Raw genomic sequence first — 24,268 nt, forward strand, 5'->3', positions numbered from 1 at the left:
AAAATGAAGAGCTGACCAGGCTTGAATCGATAGCCAAGTAAACAGCAGGGCTGCGAATATGAACAGGCCGCTGAAAACCAGCATTGGGTTACTTGGACATTCAACAGTGGTGTAATGAAAACCTGCGTGGAGTTGAGAGTCAGATGAATTCCAGATTCGCAGTGAATGAATGGAACATTCTGTAGTGGAGATAACAAAGATTTCTGAAGGCTGGTAGTGTGGTGGGACAATGAAGAGCTGAACAGGGTGGAGTGAATTGTCAATTAAACAGCACGGCTGCGAGTATGAACAGGCCTCTGAAAACCAGCATTGGCTTACTTGGACATTCACAAGTGGTGTAATGTTAACCAGGCGGGAGTGGAGAATCAGATAAACTCCAGACTCGCAGTGAATGAATGGAACATTCTGTAGTGGAGATTGCAATGATTTCTGAAATCTGGATTGTGGGGACACGAAAATGAAGAGCTGACCAGTGTTGAGTGGATAGCCTGTAAAAAGCCTCGGCTTCGAATGTGAACAGACCACTGAAAACCAGTATTGCATTACTTCGACTTTCAGCAGTGGTGTAACGAAAGCCTGCGTGGAGTGCAGATTCAGATGAATTCCAGATTCCCAGTGAATGAATGGAACATCCTGTAGTGGAGATTACAATGATTTCTGAAGGCTGGGTTGTGTGCACAGGAAAATGAGGAGCAAAACAGGTTGAGTGGATAGCCAATTGAACAGCACGACTGCGAACATGAACAGGCCTCTGAAAACCAGCATTGTTTTACTTGGACATTCACAAGTGGTGTAAGATAAATCTGCAGGTAGTGGAGATTCAGTTGAATTCCAGATTCGCAGTGAATGAATGGAACATTCTGTACTGGAGATTGCAATGATTTCTCAAGTCTGGATTGTTTGGACATGAAAATGAAGAGCTGACCACAGTTGTGTGGATACCCAGTAAAAAGCAGGGCTTAGAGTGTGAACAGACCGCTGAAAACCAGCATTGTGTTACTTGGACATTCATAAGTGGTGTAATGAAAGCCTACCTGGAGTGCAGATTCAGATGAATTCCAGATTGGCAGTGAATGAATGGAACATTCTGTACTGGCGATTCCAATGATTTCTGAAGTCTGATATTGTGGAAAAGAAAATGAAAGGCTGACCAGGTTTGAGTGGATAGACAATTGAACAGCACACTGCGAGTGTGAAAAGGCGGCTGAAAACCAGCATTGGATTACTTGGTCATTCACCAGTGCTGTAATGAAAACCTGCCTGGAGCGGAGAGTCAGATGAATTGCAGAATCGCAGTGAATGAATGGAACAGTCTGTAGTGGAGAGCCCAATGATTTCTGAAGGCTGGTTTGTGTGGAGAGGAAAATGAAGAGCTGACCAATATTGAGTGGATAGCCCATTGAACAGCACTTCTGCGAGTTGAACATGCCTCTGAAAACCAGTATTGAGTTACTTGGACATTCACCAGTGGCGTAACGAAAACCTGCCAGGAGTGGAGGTTCAGAGGAATTCCAGATTCGCAGTGAATGAATGGAACATTCTCTAGTGGTGATTCCAATGATTTCTGAAGGCTGGGTTTTGTGGACACGAAAATGTAGAGCTGAACAGGGTGGAGTGGATAGCCAAATGAACAGCACGTCTCTTAGTATGAACAGGCCACTGAAAACCAGCATTGGCTTACTTGGACATTCACAAGTGGTGTAACGATAACCCGCCGGGAGTTGAGAGTCAGATGAATTTAAGATTCGCAGTGAATGAACGGAACATTCTGTGGAGGAGATACCAATTATTTCTGAAGGTTGGGTTATGAGGACAGGAAAATGTAGAGCTGAATAGGGTTGGGTGGATAGCAAATTGAACAGCACGGCTGAGTGTGTTAGCAGGCGGCTTAAAACCAGCATTGTCTTCCTTGGACATTTACCAGTGGTGTCACGAAAACCTTCCAGGAGTGGAGACTCTGATGAATTCCAGATTCGCGTGATTGAATGGAACATTCTGTAGTGGTGATTGCCAACATTTAGGAATCTGGATAGTCTGGACAGGATATTGAAGAGCTGACCGATATTGAGTGGATAGCCAATGAACAGCACGGTTTCGAGTGTGAACAGACCACTAAGAAGCAGCATTGCATTACTTGGACATTCATCAGTGGTGTAACGAAAGCCTTCCTGGAATGCAGATTCAGAGTATTTCCAGATTCACAGTGAATGAATGGAAATTTCTGTAGTAGAGATTCCAATGATTTCTGAACGCTGGGTTGTGTGGACAGGAAAATGAAGAGCTGACTAGGTTTGACTGGATTGCCAATTGAACAGCAAGGCTGTGAGTGTGAACAGCCGCTGAAAACCAGCATTGGATTACCTGGTCATTCACCAGTGTTGTTAGGAAAATCTGCCTGGTGTGGAGAGTCAGAGGAATTCCAGATTCGCAGGGAACGAATGGAACATTCTGAAGTGGAGATAAGAATGATTTCTGAAGGCTCGGTGTGTGGAAGGAAAATCAAGAGCTAACCAGCGTTCACTGGATAGCCAATTGAACAGCACGGCTGCGAGTGTTAACACGCAGCTGAAACCAGCCTTGGGTTGCTTGGACATTCACCAGTGGTGAAACGAAAACCTGCTGGGAGTGGAGAACAAGATGAATTCAAGATTCGCCTGAATGAATGAAACATTCTGTAGTGTAGATTGCAATGGTTTCTGAGGTTTGTATTGTCTGAACTGGAAAAAGAAGAACTCACCAGTGTTGAGTCGCTAGACCGTGAACAGCACGGGTTCGAGTGTGAATAGACCGCTGAAAACCATCATTGCGTTACTTGAACATTCAGCAGTGGTGCAATGAAAACCTGCCGGGAGTGGAGATTCAGATGAATTCCAGATTCGCAGTGAATGAATGGAACATTCTCTAGTGGTGATTCCAATGATTTCTGAAGGCTGGGTTTTGTGGACACGAAAATGTAGAGCTGAACAGGGTGGAATGGATAGCCAAATGAACAGCACGTCTCGTAGTAAGAACAGGCCACTGAAAACCAGCTTTGGCTTAATTGGACATTCACAAGTGGTGTAACGAAAACCTGACGGGAGTTGAGAATTAGATGAATTTCAGATTTGCCGTCAATGAATGGAACATTCTGTGGAGGAGATACCAATTGTTTCTGAAGTTTGGGTTATGTGGACAGGAAAATGGAGCTGAAGAGGGTTGAGTGGATAGCAAATTGAACAGCACGGCTGAGAGTATGAGCAGGCCACTTAAAACCAGCATTGGCTTACTTGGATATTTACCAGTGGTGTCACGAAAACCTGCCGGGAGTGGAGATTCAGATGAATTCCAGATTCGCTGTGAATGAATGGAACATTCTGTAGTGGAGATAACAATGATTTCTCCAGTCTCTGTGGTGTGGACAGGAAAATGTAGAGCTGGCCAGGGTTGAGTGGATAGCCAATTGAACAGCACCACTGCGCTTGTGAAGAAAACACTTAAAACATTGGGTTACTTGGACATTCAACAGTGGTGTAACGAAAACCTGCCGGGAGTGGAGGTTCAGAGGAATTCCAGATTCGCAGTGAATGAATGGAACATTCTCTAGTGGAGATTCCAACGATTTCTGAAGGCTGGGTCGTGTGGAAGGAAAATCAAGAACTAATCAGGATTTAGTGGAAAGCCAATTGTATAGCATGGCTGCGAGTGTGAACATGCAGCTGAAAACCAGCATTGGGTTACTTGGACATTCATCAGTGGTGTAAGGAAAACCTGCATGGAGTGGAGAGTCAGTTGAATTCCACATTCGCAGTGAATGAATGGAACATTCTGTAGAGGAGATTCCAATGATTTCTGAAGCCTGTGTTGTGTGGACAGGAAAATGAAGAGCTGACCAGGCTTGAATCGATAGCCAAGTAAACAGCAGGGCTGCGAATATGAACAGGCCGCTGAAAACCAGCATTGGGTTACTTGGACATTCAACAGTGGTGTAATGAAAACCTGCGTGGAGTTGAGAGTCAGATGAATTCCAGATTCGCAGTGAATGAATGGAACATTCTGTAGTGGAGATAACAAAGATTTCTGAAGGCTGGTAGTGTGGTGGGACAATGAAGAGCTGAACAGGGTGGAGTGAATTGTCAATTAAACAGCACGGCTGCGAGTATGAACAGGCCTCTGAAAACCAGCATTGGCTTACTTGGACATTCACAAGTGGTGTAATGTTAACCAGGCGGGAGTGGAGAATCAGATAAACTCCAGACTCGCAGTGAATGAATGGAACATTCTGTAGTGGAGATTGCAATGATTTCTGAAATCTGGATTGTGGGGACACGAAAATGAAGAGCTGACCAGTGTTGAGTGGATAGCCTGTAAAAAGCCTCGGCTTCGAATGTGAACAGACCACTGAAAACCAGTATTGCATTACTTCGACTTTCAGCAGTGGTGTAACGAAAGCCTGCGTGGAGTGCAGATTCAGATGAATTCCAGATTCCCAGTGAATGAATGGAACATCGTGTAGTGGAGATTACAATGATTTCTGAAGGCTGGGTTGTGTGCACAGGAAAATGAGGAGCAAAACAGGTTGAGTGGATAGCCAATTGAACAGCACGACTGCGAACATGAACAGGCCTCTGAAAACCAGCATTGTTTTACTTGGACATTCACAAGTGGTGTAAGATAAATCTGCAGGTAGTGGAGATTCAGTTGAATTCCAGATTCGCAGTGAATGAATGGAACATTCTGTACTGGAGATTGCAATGATTTCTCAAGTCTGGATTGTTTGGACATGAAAATGAAGAGCTGACCACAGTTGTGTGGATACCCAGTAAAAAGCAGGGCTTAGAGTGTGAACAGACCGCTGAAAACCAGCATTGTGTTACTTGGACATTCATAAGTGGTGTAATGAAAGCCTACCTGGAGTGCAGATTCAGATGAATTCCAGATTGGCAGTGAATGAATGGAACATTCTGTACTGGCGATTCCAATGATTTCTGAAGTCTGATATTGTGGAAAAGAAAATGAAAGGCTGACCAGGTTTGAGTGGATAGACAATTGAACAGCACACTGCGAGTGTGAAAAGGCGGCTGAAAACCAGCATTGGATTACTTGGTCATTCACCAGTGCTGTAATGAAAACCTGCCTGGAGCGGAGAGTCAGATGAATTGCAGAATCGCAGTGAATGAATGGAACAGTCTGTAGTGGAGAGCCCAATGATTTCTGAAGGCTGGTTTGTGTGGAGAGGAAAATGAAGAGCTGACCAATATTGAGTGGATAGCCCATTGAACAGCACTTCTGCGAGTTGAACATGCCTCTGAAAACCAGTATTGAGTTACTTGGACATTCACCAGTGGCGTAACGAAAACCTGCCAGGAGTGGAGGTTCAGATGAATTCCAGATTCGCAGTGAATGAATGGAACATTCTCTAGTGGTGATTCCAATGATTTCTGAAGGCTGGGTTTTGTGGACACGAAAATGTAGAGCTGAACAGGGTGGAGTGGATAGCCAAATGAACAGCACGTCTCTTAGTATGAACAGGCCACTGAAAACCAGCATTGGCTTACTTGGACATTCACAAGTGGTGTAACGATAACCCGCCGGGAGTTGAGAGTCAGATGAATTTAAGATTCGCAGTGAATGAACGGAACATTCTGTGGAGGAGATACCAATTATTTCTGAAGGTTGGGTTATGAGGACAGGAAAATGTAGAGCTGAATAGGGTTGGGTGGATAGCAAATTGAACAGCACGGCTGAGTGTGTTAGCAGGCGGCTTAAAACCAGCATTGTCTTCCTTGGACATTTACCAGTGGTGTCACGAAAACCTTCCAGGAGTGGAGACTCTGATGAATTCCAGATTCGCGTGATTGAATGGAACATTCTGTAGTGGTGATTGCCAACATTTAGGAATCTGGATAGTCTGGACAGGATATTGAAGAGCTGACCGATATTGAGTGGATAGCCAATGAACAGCACGGTTTCGAGTGTGAACAGACCACTAAGAAGCAGCATTGCATTACTTGGACATTCATCAGTGGTGTAACGAAAGCCTTCCTGGAATGCAGATTCAGATTATTTCCAGATTCACAGTGAATGAATGGAAATTTCTGTAGTAGAGATTCCAATGATTTCTGAACGCTGGGTTGTGTGGACAGGAAAATGAAGAGCTGACTAGGTTTGACTGGATTGCCAATTGAACAGCAAGGCTGTGAGTGTGAACAGCCGCTGAAAACCAGCATTGGATTACCTGGTCATTCACCAGTGTTGTTAGGAAAATCTGCCTGGTGTGGAGAGTCAGAGGAATTCCAGATTCGCAGGGAACGAATGGAACATTCTGAAGTGGAGATAAGAATGATTTCTGAAGGCTCGGTGTGTGGAAGGAAAATCAAGAGCTAACCAGCGTTCACTGGATAGCCAATTGAACAGCACGGCTGCGAGTGTTAACACGCAGCTGAAACCAGCCTTGGGTTGCTTGGACATTCACCAGTGGTGAAACGAAAACCTGCTGGGAGTGGAGAACAAGATGAATTCAAGATTCGCCTGAATGAATGAAACATTCTGTAGTGTAGATTGCAATGGTTTCTGAGGTTTGTATTGTCTGAACTGGAAAAAGAAGAACTCACCAGTGTTGAGTCGCTAGACCGTGAACAGCACGGGTTCGAGTGTGAATAGACCGCTGAAAACCATCATTGCGTTACTTGAACATTCAGCAGTGGTGCAATGAAAACCTGCCGGGAGTGGAGATTCAGATGAATTCCAGATTCGCAGTGAATGAATGGAACATTCTCTAGTGGTGATTCCAATGATTTCTGAAGGCTGGGTTTTGTGGACACGAAAATGTAGAGCTGAACAGGGTGGAATGGATAGCCAAATGAACAGCACGTCTCGTAGTAAGAACAGGCCACTGAAAACCAGCTTTGGCTTAATTGGACATTCACAAGTGGTGTAACAAAAACCTGACGGGAGTTGAGAATTAGATGAATTTCAGATTTGCCGTCAATGAATGGAACATTCTGTGGAGGAGATACCAATTGTTTCTGAAGTTTGGGTTATGTGGACAGGAAAATGGAGCTGAAGAGGGTTGAGTGGATAGCAAATTGAACAGCACGGCTGAGAGTATGAGCAGGCCACTTAAAACCAGCATTGGCTTACTTGGATATTTACCAGTGGTGTCACGAAAACCTGCCGGGAGTGGAGATTCAGATGAATTCCAGATTCGCTGTGAATGAATGGAACATTCTGTAGTGGAGATAACAATGATTTCTCCAGTCTCTGTGGTGTGGACAGGAAAATGTAGAGCTGGCCAGGGTTGAGTGGATAGCCAATTGAACAGCACCACTGCTCTTGTGAAGAAAACACTTAAAACGTTGGGTTACTTGGACATTCAACAGTGGTGTAACGAAAACCTGCCGGGAGTGGAGGTTCAGAGGAATTCCAGATTCGCAGTGAATGAATGGAACATTCTCTAGTGGAGATTCCAACGATTTCTGAAGGCTGGGTCGTGTGGAAGGAAAATCAAGAACTAATCAGGATTTAGTGGAAAGCCAATTGTATAGCATGGCTGCGAGTGTGAACATGCAGCTGAAAACCAGCATTGGGTTACTTGGACATTCATCAGTGGTGTAAGGAAAACCTGCATGGAGTGGAGAGTCAGTTGAATTCCACATTCGCAGTGAATGAATGGAACATTCTGTAGAGGAGATTCCAATGATTTCTGAAGCCTGTGTTGTGTGGACAGGAAAATGAAGAGCTGACCAGGCTTGAATCGATAGCCAAGTAAACAGCAGGGCTGCGAATATGAACAGGCCGCTGAAAACCAGCATTGGGTTACTTGGACATTCAACAGTGGTGTAATGAAAACCTGCGTGGAGTTGAGAGTCAGATGAATTCCAGATTCGCAGTGAATGAATGGAACATTCTGTAGTGGAGATAACAAAGATTTCTGAAGGCTGGTAGTGTGGTGGGACAATGAAGAGCTGAACAGGGTGGAGTGAATTGTCAATTAAACAGCACGGCTGCGAGTATGAACAGGCCTCTGAAAACCAGCATTGGCTTACTTGGACATTCACAAGTGGTGTAATGTTAACCAGGCGGGAGTGGAGAATCAGATAAACTCCAGACTCGCAGTGAATGAATGGAACATTCTGTAGTGGAGATTGCAATGATTTCTGAAATCTGGATTGTGGGGACACGAAAATGAAGAGCTGACCAGTGTTGAGTGGATAGCCTGTAAAAAGCCTCGGCTTCGAATGTGAACAGACCACTGAAAACCAGTATTGCATTACTTCGACTTTCAGCAGTGGTGTAACGAAAGCCTGCGTGGAGTGCAGATTCAGATGAATTCCAGATTCCCAGTGAATGAATGGAACATCCTGTAGTGGAGATTACAATGATTTCTGAAGGCTGGGTTGTGTGCACAGGAAAATGAGGAGCAAAACAGGTTGAGTGGATAGCCAATTGAACAGCACGACTGCGAACATGAACAGGCCTCTGAAAACCAGCATTGTTTTACTTGGACATTCACAAGTGGTGTAAGATAAATCTGCAGGTAGTGGAGATTCAGTTGAATTCCAGATTCGCAGTGAATGAATGGAACATTCTGTACTGGAGATTGCAATGATTTCTCAAGTCTGGATTGTTTGGACATGAAAATGAAGAGCTGACCACAGTTGTGTGGATACCCAGTAAAAAGCAGGGCTTAGAGTGTGAACAGACCGCTGAAAACCAGCATTGTGTTACTTGGACATTCATAAGTGGTGTAATGAAAGCCTACCTGGAGTGCAGATTCAGATGAATTCCAGATTGGCAGTGAATGAATGGAACATTCTGTACTGGCGATTCCAATGATTTCTGAAGTCTGATATTGTGGAAAAGAAAATGAAAGGCTGACCAGGTTTGAGTGGATAGACAATTGAACAGCACACTGCGAGTGTGAAAAGGCGGCTGAAAACCAGCATTGGATTACTTGGTCATTCACCAGTGCTGTAATGAAAACCTGCCTGGAGCGGAGAGTCAGATGAATTGCAGAATCGCAGTGAATGAATGGAACAGTCTGTAGTGGAGAGCCCAATGATTTCTGAAGGCTGGTTTGTGTGGAGAGGAAAATGAAGAGCTGACCAATATTGAGTGGATAGCCCATTGAACAGCACTTCTGCGAGTTGAACATGCCTCTGAAAACCAGTATTGAGTTACTTGGACATTCACCAGTGGCGTAACGAAAACCTGCCAGGAGTGGAGGTTCAGAGGAATTCCAGATTCGCAGTGAATGAATGGAACATTCTCTAGTGGTGATTCCAATGATTTCTGAAGGCTGGGTTTTGTGGACACGAAAATGTAGAGCTGAACAGGGTGGAGTGGATAGCCAAATGAACAGCACGTCTCTTAGTATGAACAGGCCACTGAAAACCAGCATTGGCTTACTTGGACATTCACAAGTGGTGTAACGATAACCCGCCGGGAGTTGAGAGTCAGATGAATTTAAGATTCGCAGTGAATGAACGGAACATTCTGTGGAGGAGATACCAATTATTTCTGAAGGTTGGGTTATGAGGACAGGAAAATGTAGAGCTGAATAGGGTTGGGTGGATAGCAAATTGAACAGCACGGCTGAGTGTGTTAGCAGGCGGCTTAAAACCAGCATTGTCTTCCTTGGACATTTACCAGTGGTGTCACGAAAACCTTCCAGGAGTGGAGACTCTGATGAATTCCAGATTCGCGTGATTGAATGGAACATTCTGTAGTGGTGATTGCCAACATTTAGGAATCTGGATAGTCTGGACAGGATATTGAAGAGCTGACCGATATTGAGTGGATAGCCAATGAACAGCACGGTTTCGAGTGTGAACAGACCACTAAGAAGCAGCATTGCATTACTTGGACATTCATCAGTGGTGTAACGAAAGCCTTCCTGGAATGCAGATTCAGAGTATTTCCAGATTCACAGTGAATGAATGGAAATTTCTGTAGTAGAGATTCCAATGATTTCTGAACGCTGGGTTGTGTGGACAGGAAAATGAAGAGCTGACTAGGTTTGACTGGATTGCCAATTGAACAGCAAGGCTGTGAGTGTGAACAGCCGCTGAAAACCAGCATTGGATTACCTGGTCATTCACCAGTGTTGTTAGGAAAATCTGCCTGGTGTGGAGAGTCAGAGGAATTCCAGATTCGCAGGGAACGAATGGAACATTCTGAAGTGGAGATAAGAATGATTTCTGAAGGCTCGGTGTGTGGAAGGAAAATCAAGAGCTAACCAGCGTTCACTGGATAGCCAATTGAACAGCACGGCTGCGAGTGTTAACACGCAGCTGAAACCAGCCTTGGGTTGCTTGGACATTCACCAGTGGTGAAACGAAAACCTGCTGGGAGTGGAGAACAAGATGAATTCAAGATTCGCCTGAATGAATGAAACATTCTGTAGTGTAGATTGCAATGGTTTCTGAGGTTTGTATTGTCTGAACTGGAAAAAGAAGAACTCACCAGTGTTGAGTCGCTAGACCGTGAACAGCACGGGTTCGAGTGTGAATAGACCGCTGAAAACCATCATTGCGTTACTTGAACATTCAGCAGTGGTGCAATGAAAACCTGCCGGGAGTGGAGATTCAGATGAATTCCAGATTCGCAGTGAATGAATGGAACATTCTCTAGTGGTGATTCCAATGATTTCTGAAGGCTGGGTTTTGTGGACACGAAAATGTAGAGCTGAACAGGGTGGAATGGATAGCCAAATGAACAGCACGTCTCGTAGTAAGAACAGGCCACTGAAAACCAGCTTTGGCTTAATTGGACATTCACAAGTGGTGTAACGAAAACCTGACGGGAGTTGAGAATTAGATGAATTTCAGATTTGCCGTCAATGAATGGAACATTCTGTGGAGGAGATACCAATTGTTTCTGAAGTTTGGGTTATGTGGACAGGAAAATGGAGCTGAAGAGGGTTGAGTGGATAGCAAATTGAACAGCACGGCTGAGAGTATGAGCAGGCCACTTAAAACCAGCATTGGCTTACTTGGATATTTACCAGTGGTGTCACGAAAACCTGCCGGGAGTGGAGATTCAGATGAATTCCAGATTCGCTGTGAATGAATGGAACATTCTGTAGTGGAGATAACAATGATTTCTCCAGTCTCTGTGTTGTGGACAGGAAAATGTAGAGCTGGCCAGGGTTGAGTGGATAGCCAATTGAACAGCACCACTGCTCTTGTGAAGAAAACACTTAAAACGTTGGGTTACTTGGACATTCAACAGTGGTGTAACGAAAACCTGCCGGGAGTGGAGGTTCAGAGGAATTCCAGATTCGCAGTGAATGAATGGAACATTCTCTAGTGGAGATTCCAACGATTTCTGAAGGCTGGGTCGTGTGGAAGGAAAATCAAGAACTAATCAGGATTTAGTGGAAAGCCAATTGTATAGCATGGCTGCGAGTGTGAACATGCAGCTGAAAACCAGCATTGGGTTACTTGGACATTCATCAGTGGTGTAAGGAAAACCTGCATGGAGTGGAGAGTCAGTTGAATTCCACATTCGCAGTGAATGAATGGAACATTCTGTAGAGGAGATTCCAATGATTTCTGAAGCCTGTGTTGTGTGGACAGGAAAATGAAGAGCTGACCAGGCTTGAATCGATAGCCAAGTAAACAGCAGGGCTGCGAATATGAACAGGCCGCTGAAAACCAGCATTGGGTTACTTGGACATTCAACAGTGGTGTAATGAAAACCTGCGTGGAGTTGAGAGTCAGATGAATTCCAGATTCGCAGTGAATGAATGGAACATTCTGTAGTGGAGATAACAAAGATTTCTGAAGGCTGGTAGTGTGGTGGGACAATGAAGAGCTGAACAGGGTGGAGTGAATTGTCAATTAAACAGCACGGCTGCGAGTATGAACAGGCCTCTGAAAACCAGCATTGGCTTACTTGGACATTCACAAGTGGTGTAATGTTAACCAGGCGGGAGTGGAGAATCAGATAAACTCCAGACTCGCAGTGAATGAATGGAACATTCTGTAGTGGAGATTGCAATGATTTCTGAAATCTGGATTGTGGGGACACGAAAATGAAGAGCTGACCAGTGTTGAGTGGATAGCCTGTAAAAAGCCTCGGCTTCGAATGTGAACAGACCACTGAAAACCAGTATTGCATTACTTCGACTTTCAGCAGTGGTGTAACGAAAGCCTGCGTGGAGTGCAGATTCAGATGAATTCCAGATTCCCAGTGAATGAATGGAACATCCTGTAGTGGAGATTACAATGATTTCTGAAGGCTGGGTTGTGTGCACAGGAAAATGAGGAGCAAAACAGGTTGAGTGGATAGCCAATTGAACAGCACGACTGCGAACATGAACAGGCCTCTGAAAACCAGCATTGTTTTACTTGGACATTCACAAGTGGTGTAAGATAAATCTGCAGGTAGTGGAGATTCAGTTGAATTCCAGATTCGCAGTGAATGAATGGAACATTCTGTACTGGAGATTGCAATGATTTCTCAAGTCTGGATTGTTTGGACATGAAAATGAAGAGCTGACCACAGTTGTGTGGATACCCAGTAAAAAGCAGGGCTTAGAGTGTGAACAGACCGCTGAAAACCAGCATTGTGTTACTTGGACATTCATAAGTGGTGTAATGAAAGCCTACCTGGAGTGCAGATTCAGATGAATTCCAGATTGGCAGTGAATGAATGGAACATTCTGTACTGGCGATTCCAATGATTTCTGAAGTCTGATATTGTGGAAAAGAAAATGAAAGGCTGACCAGGTTTGAGTGGATAGACAATTGAACAGCACACTGCGAGTGTGAAAAGGCGGCTGAAAACCAGCATTGGATTACTTGGTCATTCACCAGTGCTGTAATGAAAACCTGCCTGGAGCGGAGAGTCAGATGAATTGCAGAATCGCAGTGAATGAATGGAACAGTCTGTAGTGGAGAGCCCAATGATTTCTGAAGGCTGGTTTGTGTGGAGAGGAAAATGAAGAGCTGACCAATATTGAGTGGATAGCCCATTGAACAGCACTTCTGCGAGTTGAACATGCCTCTGAAAACCAGTATTGAGTTACTTGGACATTCACCAGTGGCGTAACGAAAACCTGCCAGGAGTGGAGGTTCAGAGGAATTCCAGATTCGCAGTGAATGAATGGAACATTCTCTAGTGGTGATTCCAATGATTTCTGAAGGCTGGGTTTTGTGGACACGAAAATGTAGAGCTGAACAGGGTGGAGTGGATAGCCAAATGAACAGCACGTCTCTTAGTATGAACAGGCCACTGAAAACCAGCATTGGCTTACTTGGACATTCACAAGTGGTGTAACGATAACCCGCCGGGAGTTGAGAGTCAGATGAATTTAAGATTCGCAGTGAATGAACGGAACATTCTGTGGAGGAGATACCAATTATTTCTGAAGGTTGGGTTATGAGGACAGGAAAATGTAGAGCTGAATAGGGTTGGGTGGATAGCAAATTGAACAGCACGGCTGAGTGTGTTAGCAGGCGGCTTAAAACCAGCATTGTCTTCCTTGGACATTTACCAGTGGTGTCACGAAAACCTTCCAGGAGTGGAGACTCTGATGAATTCCAGATTCGCGTGATTGAATGGAACATTCTGTAGTGGTGATTGCCAACATTTAGGAATCTGGATAGTCTGGACAGGATATTGAAGAGCTGACCGATATTGAGTGGATAGCCAATGAACAGCACGGTTTCGAGTGTGAACAGACCACTAAGAAGCAGCATTGCATTACTTGGACATTCATCAGTGGTGTAACGAAAGCCTTCCTGGAATGCAGATTCAGAGTATTTCCAGATTCACAGTGAATGAATGGAAATTTCTGTAGTAGAGATTCCAATGATTTCTGAACGCTGGGTTGTGTGGACAGGAAAATGAAGAGCTGACTAGGTTTGACTGGATTGCCAATTGAACAGCAAGGCTGTGAGTGTGAACAGCCGCTGAAAACCAGCATTGGATTACCTGGTCATTCACCAGTGTTGTTAGGAAAATCTGCCTGGTGTGGAGAGTCAGAGGAATTCCAGATTCGCAGGGAACGAATGGAACATTCTGAAGTGGAGATAAGAATGATTTCTGAAGGCTCGGTGTGTGGAAGGAAAATCAAGAGCTAACCAGCGTTCACTGGATAGCCAATTGAACAGCACGGCTGCGAGTGTTAACACGCAGCTGAAACCAGCCTTGGGTTGCTTGGACATTCACCAGTGGTGAAACGAAAACCTGCTGGGAGTGGAGAACAAGATGAATTCAAGATTCGCCTGAATGAATGAAACATTCTGTAGTGTAGATTGCAATGGTTTCTGAGGTTTGTATTGTCTGAACTGGAAAAAGAAGAACTCACCAGTGTTGAGTCGCTAGACCGTGAACAGCACGGGTTCGAGTGTGAATAGACCGCTGAAAACCATCATTGCGTTACTTGAACATTCAGCAGTGGTGCAATGAAAACCTGCCGGGAGTGGAGATTCAGATGTATTCCAGATTCGCAGTGAATGAATGGAACATTCTCTAGTGGTGATTCCAATGATTTCTGAAGGCTGGGTTTTGTGGACACGAAAATGTAGAGCTGAACAGGGTGGAATGGATAGCCAAATGAACAGCACGTCTCGTAGTAAGAACAGGCCACTGAAAACCAGCTTTGGCTTAATTGGACATTCACAAGTGGTGTAACGAAAACCTGACGGGAGTTGAGAATTAGATGAATTTCAGATTTGCCGTCAATGAATGGAACATTCTGTGGAGGAGATACCAATTGTTTCTGAAGTTTGGGTTATGTGGACAGGAAAATGGAGCTGAAGAGGGTTGAGTGGATAGCAAATTGAACAGCACGGCTGAGAGTATGAGCAGGCCACTTAAAACCAGCATTGGCTTACTTGGATATTTACCAGTGGTGTCACGAAAACCTGCCGGGAGTGGAGATTCAGATGAATTCCAGATTCGCTGTGAATGAATGGAACATTCTGTAGTGGAGATAACAATGATTTCTCCAGTCTCTGTGGTGTGGACAGGAAAATGTAGAGCTGGCCAGGGTTGAGTGGATAGCCAATTGAACAGCACCACTGCGCTTGTGAAGAAAACACTTAAAACATTGGGTTACTTGGACATTCAACAGTGGTGTAACGAAAACCTGCCGGGAGTGGAGGTTCAGAGGAATTCCAGATTCGCAGTGAATGAATGGAACATTCTCTAGTGGAGATTCCAACGATTTCTGAAGGCTGGGTCGTGTGGAAGGAAAATCAAGAACTAATCAGGATTTAGTGGAAAGCCAATTGTATAGCATGGCTGCGAGTGTGAACATGCAGCTGAAAACCAGCATTGGGTTACTTGGACATTCATCAGTGGTGTAAGGAAAACCTGCATGGAGTGGAGAGTCAGTTGAATTCCACATTCGCAGTGAATGAATGGAACATTCTGTAGAGGAGATTCCAATGATTTCTGAAGCCTGTGTTGTGTGGACAGGAAAATGAAGAGCTGACCAGGCTTGAATCGATAGCCAAGTAAACAGCAGGGCTGCGAATATGAACAGGCCGCTGAAAACCAGCATTGGGTTACTTGGACATTCAACAGTGGTGTAATGAAAACCTGCGTGGAGTTGAGAGTCAGATGAATTCCAGATTCGCAGTGAATGAATGGAACATTCTGTAGTGGAGATAACAAAGATTTCTGAAGGCTGGTAGTGTGGTGGGACAATGAAGAGCTGAACAGGGTGGAGTGAATTGTCAATTAAACAGCACGGCTGCGAGTATGAACAGGCCTCTGAAAACCAGCATTGGCTTACTTGGACATTCACAAGTGGTGTAATGTTAACCAGGCGGGAGTGGAGAATCAGATAAACTCCAGACTCGCAGTGAATGAATGGAACATTCTGTAGTGGAGATTGCAATGATTTCTGAAATCTGGATTGTGGGGACACGAAAATGAAGAGCTGACCAGTGTTGAGTGGATAGCCTGTAAAAAGCCTCGGCTTCGAATGTGAACAGACCACTGAAAACCAGTATTGCATTACTTCGACTTTCAGCAGTGGTGTAACGAAAGCCTGCGTGGAGTGCAGATTCAGATGAATTCCAGATTCCCAGTGAATGAATGGAACATCCTGTAGTGGAGATTACAATGATTTCTGAAGGCTGGGTTGTGTGCACAGGAAAATGAGGAGCAAAACAGGTTGAGTGGATAGCCAATTGAACAGCACGACTGCGAACATGAACAGGCCTCTGAAAACCAGCATTGTTTTACTTGGACATTCACAAGTGGTGTAAGATAAATCTGCAGGTAGTGGAGATTCAGTTGAATTCCAGATTCGCAGTGAATGAATGGAACATTCTGTACTGGAGATTGCAATGATTTCTCAAGTCTGGATTGTTTGGACATGAAAATGAAGAGCTGACCACAGTTGTGTGGATACCCAGTAAAAAGCAGGGCTTAGAGTGTGAACAGACCGCTGAAAACCAGCATTGTGTTACTTGGACATTCATAAGTGGTGTAATGAAAGCCTACCTGGAGTGCAGATTCAGATGAATTCCAGATTGGCAGTGAATGAATGGAACATTCTGTACTGGCGATTCCAATGATTTCTGAAGTCTGATATTGTGGAAAAGAAAATGAAAGGCTGACCAGGTTTGAGTGGATAGACAATTGAACAGCACACTGCGAGTGTGAAAAGGCGGCTGAAAACCAGCATTGGATTACTTGGTCATTCACCAGTGCTGTAATGAAAACCTGCCTGGAGCGGAGAGTCAGATGAATTGCAGAATCGCAGTGAATGAATGGAACAGTCTGTAGTGGAGAGCCCAATGATTTCTGAAGGCTGGTTTGTGTGGAGAGGAAAATGAAGAGCTGACCAATATTGAGTGGATAGCCCATTGAACAGCACTTCTGCGAGTTGAACATGCCTCTGAAAACCAGTATTGAGTTACTTGGACATTCACCAGTGGCGTAACGAAAACCTGCCAGGAGTGGAGGTTCAGAGGAATTCCAGATTCGCAGTGAATGAATGGAACATTCTCTAGTGGTGATTCCAATGATTTCTGAAGGCTGGGTTTTGTGGACACGAAAATGTAGAGCTGAACAGGGTGGAGTGGATAGCCAAATGAACAGCACGTCTCTTAGTATGAACAGGCCACTGAAAACCAGCATTGGCTTACTTGGACATTCACAAGTGGTGTAACGATAACCCGCCGGGAGTTGAGAGTCAGATGAATTTAAGATTCGCAGTGAATGAACGGAACATTCTGTGGAGGAGATACCAATTATTTCTGAAGGTTGGGTTATGAGGACAGGAAAATGTAGAGCTGAATAGGGTTGGGTGGATAGCAAATTGAACAGCACGGCTGAGTGTGTTAGCAGGCGGCTTAAAACCAGCATTGTCTTCCTTGGACATTTACCAGTGGTGTCACGAAAACCTTCCAGGAGTGGAGACTCTGATGAATTCCAGATTCGCGTGATTGAATGGAACATTCTGTAGTGGTGATTGCCAACATTTAGGAATCTGGATAGTCTGGACAGGATATTGAAGAGCTGACCGATATTGAGTGGATAGCCAATGAACAGCACGGTTTCGAGTGTGAACAGACCACTAAGAAGCAGCATTGCATTACTTGGACATTCATCAGTGGTGTAACGAAAGCCTTCCTGGAATGCAGATTCAGATTATTTCCAGATTCACAGTGAATGAATGGAAATTTCTTTAGTAGAGATTCCAATGATTTCTGAACGCTGGGTTGTGTGGACAGGAAAATGAAGAGCTGACTAGGTTTGACTGGATTGCCAATTGAACAGCAAGGCTGTGAGTGTGAACAGCCGCTGAAAACCAGCATTGGATTACCTGGTCATTCACCAGTGTTGTTAGGAAAATCTGCCTGGTGTGGAGAGTCAGAGGAATTCCAGATTCGCAGGGAACGAATGGAACATTCTGAAGTGGAGATAAGAATGATTTCTGAAGGCTCGGTGTGTGGAAGGAAAATCAAGAGCTAACCAGCGTTCACTGGATAGCCAATTGAACAGCACGGCTGCGAGTGTTAACACGCAGCTGAAACCAGCCTTGGGTTGCTTGGACATTCACCAGTGGTGAAACGAAAACCTGCTGGGAGTGGAGAACAAGATGAATTCAAGATTCGCCTGAATGAATGAAACATTCTGTAGTGTAGATTGCAATGGTTTCTGAGGTTTGTATTGTCTGAACTGGAAAAAGAAGAACTCACCAGTGTTGAGTCGCTAGACCGTGAACAGCACGGGTTCGAGTGTGAATAGACCGCTGGAAACCATCATTGCGTTACTTGAACATTCAGCAGTGGTGCAATGAAAACCTGCCGGGAGTGGAGATTCAGATGAATTCCAGATTCGCAGTGAATGAATGGAACATTCTCTAGTGGTGATTCCAATGATTTCTGAAGGCTGGGTTTTGTGGACACGAAAATGTAGAGCTGAACAGGGTGGAATGGATAGCCAAATGAACAGCACGTCTCGTAGTAAGAACAGGCCACTGAAAACCAGCTTTGGCTTAATTGGACATTCACAAGTGGTGTAACGAAAACCTGACGGGAGTTGAGAATTAGATGAATTTCAGATTTGCCGTCAATGAATGGAACATTCTGTGGAGGAGATACCAATTGTTTCTGAAGTTTGGGTTATGTGGACAGGAAAATGGAGCTGAAGAGGGTTGAGTGGATAGCAAATTGAACAGCACGGCTGAGAGTATGAGCAGGCCACTTAAAACCAGCATTGGCTTACTTGGATATTTACCAGTGGTGTCACGAAAACCTGCCGGGAGTGGAGATTCAGATGAATTCCAGATTCGCTGTGAATGAATGGAACATTCTGTAGTGGAGATAACAATGATTTCTCCAGTCTCTGTGTTGTGGACAGGAAAATGTAGAGCTGGCCAGGGTTGAGTGGATAGCCAATTGAACAGCACCACTGCGCTTGTGAAGAAAACACTTAAAACGTTGGGTTACTTGGACATTCAACAGTGGTGTAACGAAAACCTGCCGGGAGTGGAGGTTCAGAGGAATTCCAGATTCGCAGTGAATGAATGGAACATTCTCTAGTGGAGATTCCAACGATTTCTGAAGGCTGGGTCGTGTGGAAGGAAAATCAAGAACTAATCAGGATTTAGTGGAAAGCCAATTGTATAGCATGGCTGCGAGTGTGAACATGCAGCTGAAAACCAGCATTGGGTTACTTGGACATTCATCAGTGGTGTAAGGAAAACCTGCATGGAGTGGAGAGTCAGTTGAATTCCACATTCGCAGTGAATGAATGGAACATTCTGTAGAGGAGATTCCAATGATTTCTGAAGCCTGTGTTGTGTGGACAGGAAAATGAAGAGCTGACCAGGCTTGAATCGATAGCCAAGTAAACAGCAGGGCTGCGAATATGAACAGGCCGCTGAAAACCAGCATTGGGTTACTTGGACATTCAACAGTGGTGTAATGAAAACCTGCGTGGAGTTGAGAGTCAGATGAATTCCAGATTCGCAGTGAATGAATGGAACATTCTGTAGTGGAGATAACAAAGATTTCTGAAGGCTGGTAGTGTGGTGGGACAATGAAGAGCTGAACAGGGTGGAGTGAATTGTCAATTAAACAGCACGGCTGCGAGTATGAACAGGCCTCTGAAAACCAGCATTGGCTTACTTGGACATTCACAAGTGGTGTAATGTTAACCAGGCGGGAGTGGAGAATCAGATAAACTCCAGACTCGCAGTGAATGAATGGAACATTCTGTAGTGGAGATTGCAATGATTTCTGAAATCTGGATTGTGGGGACACGAAAATGAAGAGCTGACCAGTGTTGAGTGGATAGCCTGTAAAAAGCCTCGGCTTCGAATGTGAACAGACCACTGAAAACCAGTATTGCATTACTTCGACTTTCAGCAGTGGTGTAACGAAAGCCTGCGTGGAGTGCAGATTCAGATGAATTCCAGATTCCCAGTGAATGAATGGAACATCCTGTAGTGGAGATTACAATGATTTCTGAAGGCTGGGTTGTGTGCACAGGAAAATGAGGAGCAAAACAGGTTGAGTGGATAGCCAATTGAACAGCACGACTGCGAACATGAACAGGCCTCTGAAAACCAGCATTGTTTTACTTGGACATTCACAAGTGGTGTAAGATAAATCTGCAGGTAGTGGAGATTCAGTTGAATTCCAGATTCGCAGTGAATGAATGGAACATTCTGTACTGGAGATTGCAATGATTTCTCAAGTCTGGATTGTTTGGACATGAAAATGAAGAGCTGACCACAGTTGTGTGGATACCCAGTAAAAAGCAGGGCTTAGAGTGTGAACAGACCGCTGAAAACCAGCATTGTGTTACTTGGACATTCATAAGTGGTGTAATGAAAGCCTACCTGGAGTGCAGATTCAGATGAATTCCAGATTGGCAGTGAATGAATGGAACATTCTGTACTGGCGATTCCAATGATTTCTGAAGTCTGATATTGTGGAAAAGAAAATGAAAGGCTGACCAGGTTTGAGTGGATAGACAATTGAACAGCACACTGCGAGTGTGAAAAGGCGGCTGAAAACCAGCATTGGATTACTTGGTCATTCACCAGTGCTGTAATGAAAACCTGCCTGGAGCGGAGAGTCAGATGAATTGCAGAATCGCAGTGAATGAATGGAACAGTCTGTAGTGGAGAGCCCAATGATTTCTGAAGGCTGGTTTGTGTGGAGAGGAAAATGAAGAGCTGACCAATATTGAGTGGATAGCCCATTGAACAGCACTTCTGCGAGTTGAACATGCCTCTGAAAACCAGTATTGAGTTACTTGGACATTCACCAGTGGCGTAACGAAAACCTGCCAGGAGTGGAGGTTCAGAGGAATTCCAGATTCGCAGTGAATGAATGGAACATTCTCTAGTGGTGATTCCAATGATTTCTGAAGGCTGGGTTTTGTGGACACGAAAATGTAGAGCTGAACAGGGTGGAGTGGATAGCCAAATGAACAGCACGTCTCTTAGTATGAACAGGCCACTGAAAACCAGCATTGGCTTACTTGGACATTCACAAGTGGTGTAACGATAACCCGCCGGGAGTTGAGAGTCAGATGAATTTAAGATTCGCAGTGAATGAACGGAACATTCTGTGGAGGAGATACCAATTATTTCTGAAGGTTGGGTTATGAGGACAGGAAAATGTAGAGCTGAATAGGGTTGGGTGGATAGCAAATTGAACAGCACGGCTGAGTGTGTTAGCAGGCGGCTTAAAACCAGCATTGTCTTCCTTGGACATTTACCAGTGGTGTCACGAAAACCTTCCAGGAGTGGAGACTCTGATGAATTCCAGATTCGCGTGATTGAATGGAACATTCTGTAGTGGTGATTGCCAACATTTAGGAATCTGGATAGTCTGGACAGGATATTGAAGAGCTGACCGATATTGAGTGGATAGCCAATGAACAGCACGGTTTCGAGTGTGAACAGACCACTAAGAAGCAGCATTGCATTACTTGGACATTCATCAGTGGTGTAACGAAAGCCTTCCTGGAATGCAGATTCAGAGTATTTCCAGATTCACAGTGAATGAATGGAAATTTCTGTAGTAGAGATTCCAATGATTTCTGAACGCTGGGTTGTGTGGACAGGAAAATGAAGAGCTGACTAGGTTTGACTGGATTGCCAATTGAACAGCAAGGCTGTGAGTGTGAACAGCCGCTGAAAACCAGCATTGGATTACCTGGTCATTCACCAGTGTTGTTAGGAAAATCTGCCTGGTGTGGAGAGTCAGAGGAATTCCAGATTCGCAGGGAACGAATGGAACATTCTGAAGTGGAGATAAGAATGATTTCTGAAGGCTCGGTGTGTGGAAGGAAAATCAAGAGCTAACCAGCGTTCACTGGATAGCCAATTGAACAGCACGGCTGCGAGTGTTAACACGCAGCTGAAACCAGCCTTGGGTTGCTTGGACATTCACCAGTGGTGAAACGAAAACCTGCTGGGAGTGGAGAACAAGATGAATTCAAGATTCGCCTGAATGAATGAAACATTCTGTAGTGTAGATTGCAATGGTTTCTGAGGTTTGTATTGTCTGAACTGGAAAAAGAAGAACTCACCAGTGTTGAGTCGCTAGACCGTGAACAGCACGGGTTCGAGTGTGAATAGACCGCTGAAAACCATCATTGCGTTACTTGAACATTCAGCAGTGGTGCAATGAAAACCTGCCGGGAGTGGAGATTCAGATGAATTCCAGATTCGCAGTGAATGAATGGAACATTCTCTAGTGGTGATTCCAATGATTTCTGAAGGCTGGGTTTTGTGGACACGAAAATGTAGAGCTGAACAGGGTGGAATGGATAGCCAAATGAACAGCACGTCTCGTAGTAAGAACAGGCCACTGAAAACCAGCTTTGGCTTAATGGGTCATTCACAAGTGGTGTAACGAAAACCTGACGGGAGTTGAGAATTAGATGAATTTCAGATTTGCCGTCAATGAATGGAACATTCTGTGGAGGAGATACCAATTGTTTCTGAAGTTTGGGTTATGTGGACAGGAAAATGGAGCTGAAGAGGGTTGAGTGGATAGCAAATTGAACAGCACGGCTGAGAGTATGAGCAGGCCACTTAAAACCAGCATTGGCTTACTTGGATATTTACCAGTGGTGTCACGAAAACCTGCCGGGAGTGGAGATTCAGATGAATTCCAGATTCGCTGTGAATGAATGGAACATTCTGTAGTGGAGATAACAATGATTTCTCCAGTCTCTGTGGTGTGGACAGGAAAATGTAGAGCTGGCCAGGGTTGAGTGGATAGCCAATTGAACAGCACCACTGCGCTTGTGAAGAAAACACTTAAAACATTGGGTTACTTGGACATTCAACAGTGGTGTAACGAAAACCTGCCGGGAGTGGAGGTTCAGAGGAATTCCAGATTCGCAGTGAATGAATGGAACATTCTCTAGTGGAGATTCCAACGATTTCTGAAGGCTGGGTCGTGTGGAAGGAAAATCAAGAACTAATCAGGATTTAGTGGAAAGCCAATTGTATAGCATGGCTGCGAGTGTGAACATGCAGCTGAAAACCAGCATTGGGTTACTTGGACATTCATCAGTGGTGTAAGGAAAACCTGCATGGAGTGGAGAGTCAGTTGAATTCCACATTCGCAGTGAATGAATGGAACATTCTGTAGAGGAGATTCCAATGATTTCTGAAGCCTGTGTTGTGTGGACAGGAAAATGAAGAGCTGACCAGGCTTGAATCGATAGCCAAGTAAACAGCAGGGCTGCGAATATGAACAGGCCGCTGAAAACCAGCATTGGGTTACTTGGACATTCAACAGTGGTGTAATGAAAACCTGCGTGGAGTTGAGAGTCAGATGAATTCCAGATTCGCAGTGAATGAATGGAACATTCTGTAGTGGAGATAACAAAGATTTCTGAAGGCTGGTAGTGTGGTGGGACAATGAAGAGCTGAACAGGGTGGAGTGAATTGTCAATTAAACAGCACGGCTGCGAGTATGAACAGGCCTCTGAAAACCAGCATTGGCTTACTTGGACATTCACAAGTGGTGTAATGTTAACCAGGCGGGAGTGGAGAATCAGATAAACTCCAGACTCGCAGTGAATGAATGGAACATTCTGTAGTGGAGATTGCAATGATTTCTGAAATCTGGATTGTGGGGACACGAAAATGAAGAGCTGACCAGTGTTGAGTGGATAGCCTGTAAAAAGCCTCGGCTTCGAATGTGAACAGACCACTGAAAACCAGTATTGCATTACTTCGACTTTCAGCAGTGGTGTAACGAAAGCCTGCGTGGAGTGCAGATTCAGATGAATTCCAGATTCCCAGTGAATGAATGGAACATCCTGTAGTGGAGATTACAATGATTTCTGAAGGCTGGGTTGTGTGCACAGGAAAATGAGGAGCAAAACAGGTTGAGTGGATAGCCAATTGAACAGCACGACTGCGAACATGAACAGGCCTCTGAAAACCAGCATTGTTTTACTTGGACATTCACAAGTGGTGTAAGATAAATCTGCAGGTAGTGGAGATTCAGTTGAATTCCAGATTCGCAGTGAATGAATGGAACATTCTGTACTGGAGATTGCAATGATTTCTCAAGTCTGGATTGTTTGGACATGAAAATGAAGAGCTGACCACAGTTGTGTGGATACCCAGTAAAAAGCAGGGCTTAGAGTGTGAACAGACCGCTGAAAACCAGCATTGTGTTACTTGGACATTCATAAGTGGTGTAATGAAAGCCTACCTGGAGTGCAGATTCAGATGAATTCCAGATTGGCAGTGAATGAATGGAACATTCTGTACTGGCGATTCCAATGATTTCTGAAGTCTGATATTGTGGAAAAGAAAATGAAAGGCTGA

The sequence above is a fragment of the Sorex fumeus genome, unplaced genomic scaffold (genome assembly GCF_029834395.1).
Source record: "Sorex fumeus unplaced genomic scaffold, SorFum_2.1 ptg000018l, whole genome shotgun sequence".
Lineage (NCBI taxonomy): Eukaryota > Metazoa > Chordata > Mammalia > Eulipotyphla > Soricidae > Sorex > Sorex fumeus.